The following is a 5,057-nucleotide window of genomic DNA, read 5'->3' as shown; positions in this document are numbered from 1 at the left end:
GGTTATATTAGCCCACTATAAATAAAGTGTGCTTCATGAAATCGAGAACATATTTATTCTTTTATTAATCAACTAGTTGAATGCCGTGTGTTGCTACGGGTGTTGTATTATGATTAAATGGTAGCAATATTGCTTTGTCTCAAAATTGAACCTCTGTTGCAATAGTTCCTATAGAACTTGCAACAATTTCAAATTTTAATTATGTCAATATCATCGAAAAAAGCAGGATTCATCAGGTGTTGCCTTGGTTTAGATAAACATTGTTCTCTTCATCTCACATTCATCAATTCAATCCTAACCAAACAATTGGGCCCAATTGTTTCATTGTTAACAATCATTCCTGCAACTGTCGATAGCTATTCTCTCGCACAGGCAGAGCCGCTGAGGTTGAGCAGATGTTCACAACCTTTGGGGCTCGGCTGCTCGCACTGCTGCCAATTCGGGAAGGCATATTGTTCATCAACCTGCGCGCTTGGACGTTTTCATCGCAAGGTTCACTCGACATTGGCAGCCACACAACATTATGCTGGTCTGGCGCTGTTATTGTCCAACAGGACTGTTTTTTTCTTTTGGCATGCCACATGCCCTTTCATTGACAACTACTGGACCAGCTGCCAAAAATCAATTTTTGAAATGTGAAACAATAGATAAAATAAAATCAAACCCTATCGATGATTAGATATATCTCAATCGTATATAGATTCTTCATGAGGAACTATGTCAGACAGGATAGACAGTAATCGGCTTATGAGTTTAAAGAAATGAAACACTAAAGCTGCATGTCTACCCCTTGCTGCAAGCACATATGTATAAGCCTTACATTTGTCGGAGTCATGTGCAAGATGGGATGTGAATCAATTATTTCGCCAAAAATACATGTGTCGCATATTCATTTTCAGCAGAAGAGGATAACAAATCAGGTATGATCTTAACGTGCCACACCAAACTGAGCAGAGTAGGGACATAAAAGCCTTGACGGTACCTGCACCCATTAGGGCCTCTTTCGGTTGTCTCAGTTATGGCCCATGATATAGTGACTTGGATTCCTAGTCTCCACCCTGGAAAGTGAACCAATCAGAGCAAAAGCATGCAATCTATAAACCAAGTAGATGATGTGTCGTCGTTGTCCATCTCTGGACGAGTACCCTTTAGTACCTTTAGTGAAAAACATTTGCTGCATTTACTATTTGTTTCAAAGGTTTAAGTACCTGAACTACTAAGAGTTCTATTATTGGTTGCACCCAGTAAAAATAGATTAATGCACTTAGTATTGATTTTATTGGATGGTAGCATAAGACAGGAATGAGCATGAAAAATGTTTTTCATGATCTAAGGTTAAATAGACAGTCGCTTGTAACATTCTCATTTGAAAGTTTAGACTTCTGATCTGCACAACTAATCGCTGCACTGATCCTTTTTTATACAGAAAAGGAGGGTAGAAAGTGGAGCAATCAAGAGCAGGGTGTATGCAAAGAGTGAAACTATGATATCAAAGAAAGATTGATGCCTTTTTAAATAACCACACTGAGGATTGCACTCAATGCAATATATACTCAAAGAGTTCACCGGACAAATTTGACACGACTGCTAGCACTGACTACACGCAAAGGACATCATATAAGCTTCAAATAATTTGGCACAGTATTAGCACTGAATCTCTATTAAATATTTCAGCTTAATGGAACAGTACATTTAGTTTTACATGCATCAGACCATTTGGCACAGTATAGAGATTAGCATTGAATCTCGATAGGTCCGTGCCCGTGCGTTGCTACGGGATTACATTATCAAGCAAAATAACACCAGCTTGATATGGATAAACTGTAAAATGAACCTACCAAGACACCAAATAAATAGCAATTAAGGATTATATTAGCCCTCATTCTTTCTGGTCCAACTTGCCACTCTTCCTGCTATCTAACCATAGTTAAGCCTTTAGTTATGGTTTTCAACTGGGCAGCATTTTTATGTTCTTATGGATGTATATCAGTACAAAATCATCCAAAGGAGGCTGTAATATTTCTCAATGATACTGGTTTGACAGAATAAAATAACTACTACATAAGATATATTTCTTTGGCAGTTTACTACATGGGTCATTTTTTTTCAAGATGCATCCAAGGTTTTCTCTCCCACTAAACCAGAATCCATCTGGCTGCCTGGTAAATGTTGTGAGCGTAACCCATCATTCAAACGACAGCCCCAATTTAAAAGAGCAAACATCGACGTGATCACATCATTGACCACGAACTATACACATTTAAACATTCAAATGCTCCTGGATATAGTTCAGTTACCATTGTAAGTGAGCTTTTTTATCCGCATCGCAGCAGCAGCTCTCCATAGGGTCCTCTTTGAAGCATTCAGCATTCAAGCTAAACTCAAAGAATTCCATATGAACAAGAACTGAAACAGCAAGCAGCATGATTTTCAGAGCAAGGTAAACCCAAAATTATCTGAACAATACATGAAATCCAAGATTAACTGAACAAACTGAAGATTTCAGTTGCAACTACTTGTCATCTTGAAATTAGTATATGAGAGCTCAGTGATTCCAAGTAGCAGTGACAAGCTCATTAAATAACCAAAGTTCACACGAAATGATTTAAACAATTTCAGATTTTTTTGGAATTAACAAACATGTTGTAACAGTGAATTTATAATTATCTTGCAAAATTGATAAAATACTCGACTATGAGCATGTGATTCAGCTTTGTAAGAGATCTTGATGAAATAAATCCATGGGCTTGAAGATCAAACTGAATCTCCCAGCCTAGGCACGCATTGGTTCAAAGCCACTACCTGCATACATATCAGTTTGACTCTTTTAACTCATCAAAATGGAGTAGAGTATAAAGCATCAAGACATCTAACCAGTAGCTAAATACTCCATTCTACCGAAATTAAAGAACTTGAGATGTCTATTTAGATTGCTAGTAGAATAATTTAGCTGGTAGAAAGACACCTTATCAAAATAAGCAAGCAGGGCAACATTCAGCTAATAAGATTTGCTCACTGACCCATCAGTAAAAATGAAAGCTTCAGAAAGTCGACAAAAAAAACTACAAATTAAAAGCTCCTAACTTATGCTCTCTTCATCAACTCAAGGCAATCTTAAAAATCTGGCTACACACGGTTTATGTGCACTGGCATGAAACATAATTTGGTATACCATTGGGGCCATGATCAAAGCAGCATTGTTTACCGTACCATTATGTCTCCACACCAATTCTTCTGATAGCCTGTCAGGCAAATGTGAAGTTCATCACTACCCGGAATGCCATTGGGATCTCTGACTGGCGCATATAATACCTGGCAAATTAAAAACAAGAACCAGCACCTTCACTCCTCAGACTAATTAGTAGAAAACACTAATTCAGATGACAAACTCATGCATACATTTTATTTAGAGAACGGATTTAAGCATGCTGCTAAAAAAGCTAGTTTATTGTTCAAAACACACACAAACGCTAGAGGTAGGTAGGCTAGCTGTAGCATAGAATGCAGACAGAGCAACGAGATTTACGCGATCTGCATCTGCCAATTCTCCAAGTTCGAAGCTGTCTTGCACCCATTGCTCGGTGATGAACTTCTTTTCCTTCCGCGCCGCCCCGCACACGGGAACGGAGCGGCGGCGCGGATCGGCGCAGCGGCAGAAGGCGGGGATCTGCGGCCGGGAGAGGGCGCGGAAGGCGGGGCAGGCCGACGGCAGCGGCGCCTAGGGTTCTTCGTAGCATGGTGAAGTTGCGATGCGGCGAACGTCGGCATGGAGATGGCGCGGCGAACGGCGACATGGAGATGGCGCGGAAGGGCGAGGCAGGCCGACGGTGGCGGCGCCCAGGCTGCGGCGGTGCCGACGGCGCGACGACCGGGACGAAGCGGAGATGCGGACGGCGACCGGTGACGGGGAGGGTGAGCAGGTGAGGGAGGGCCGCAGGGTGTGGGCTGCCGCGGTCCCGTTGGAGGAGAGGGAGGGCCGCAGGAAGGGGGAGGCTGTGCAAGGGCGGCGAGGTGGGAGGCGCAGGGGCAGGGCGGTGGTGGGGAGGGCGTTGCGATGGGAGCGGTTCCCGAGGGAGACGATCGAAAGCGCATTGCGGAAGAGGGAGGCTGTGCAGGGGCGGCGAGGTGGGAGCAGGGTTCACCAAACCGGCCGGAACCGGTCCGGTTACCGCGGTTACCGGTCTAACCGGCCCGGACCGGTTCCGGTTCCAGCCGGTTTTAAACCGGCCCAAATTTAAATTTTAAATTTGAATTCTAAAAAATGGAAAAATCCCAAAAAAATCTTAAAAATACTTCAAGTTGCGACGAATTTAATGATGTCAAATTTTTTCAAATATTCGTTCATTTAGTATACTTTGCGAGCATTTGAAGTTAAACAAAAAAAATGTGCATACAAAAGTATACAAATACAATGTAAAAGTAGTAAAAAAAGGGTTGGAGGGTTCATTTAGGCTAAAACATGTTATACAAATATTCATTTAGTATACTTTGCGGATATTTGAATTTAAACAAAAAAAGAAAAAAAATTGAATTTAGCGAGTTACCAGTCAAACCGACCGGTAACCGGTCAAACCGACCGGTAACCGGTCAAACCGGACCGGTAAACCGGTCTAACCGGCCGGTTAGCCGTTCGAAACCGGTATAACTGCGGGTTTTGAATTCAAATTTGAGTTTGACCGGTTTTTACCGGTAACCAGTCAAACCGGACCGGTTAGCCGGAACCGGACGCCGGCGGTTCGGTCCAAACGGTCGGATAAAAAAACCCTGGGTGGGAGGCGCAGGGTCAGGGCGGCGGTGGGGAGGGCGCTGCGATGGGTATTGATGGCCAAATGGGCGGCCCAGCCCAACACGAATCTAACCTAGGTCGACACAGCACGAAACAACCACGACACGACTAGGCACGACTAACTCGACTAACTAATTGTGTCGTGTCGTGCCGGCACAGTGTGCTTGTCTGCGGATCCAGACACGACACGAGTAAGAATTAGTCGTGCCGTGCCGGCCCATCAGCACGGCTAATCGATAGGGTTAGTGCCGACCCAACACGACTAATCTCC

General features: G+C 43.3%; 1 long non-coding RNA gene across 2 annotated transcripts; it reads right to left on the bottom strand.

The window, feature by feature from the left end:
• Positions 1-218: 218 nt before the first annotated feature.
• Positions 219-4,126, bottom strand: LOC120661704. 2 transcript variants are annotated; one of them, XR_005670024.1, is made up of 5 exons: positions 3,527-4,126; positions 3,211-3,312; positions 2,298-2,802; positions 983-1,058; positions 219-611 (listed from the first exon to the last, which is right to left on the bottom strand). It is a non-coding gene; the product is annotated as an uncharacterized LOC120661704 (long non-coding RNA). The 2 variants fall into 2 exon arrangements; XR_005670023.1 differs by lacking the exon at positions 219-611 and having other exon boundaries at positions 673-1,058.
• Between the last annotated feature and the right edge of the window lie 931 nt (positions 4,127-5,057).

This window comes from Panicum virgatum, chromosome 2N (genome assembly GCF_016808335.1).
Source record: "Panicum virgatum strain AP13 chromosome 2N, P.virgatum_v5, whole genome shotgun sequence".
Taxonomy (NCBI): Eukaryota; Viridiplantae; Streptophyta; class Magnoliopsida; order Poales; family Poaceae; genus Panicum; species Panicum virgatum.
Note: the sequence above shows the minus strand (reverse complement) of the source record. Positions and strands in the feature narration are given on the sequence as shown.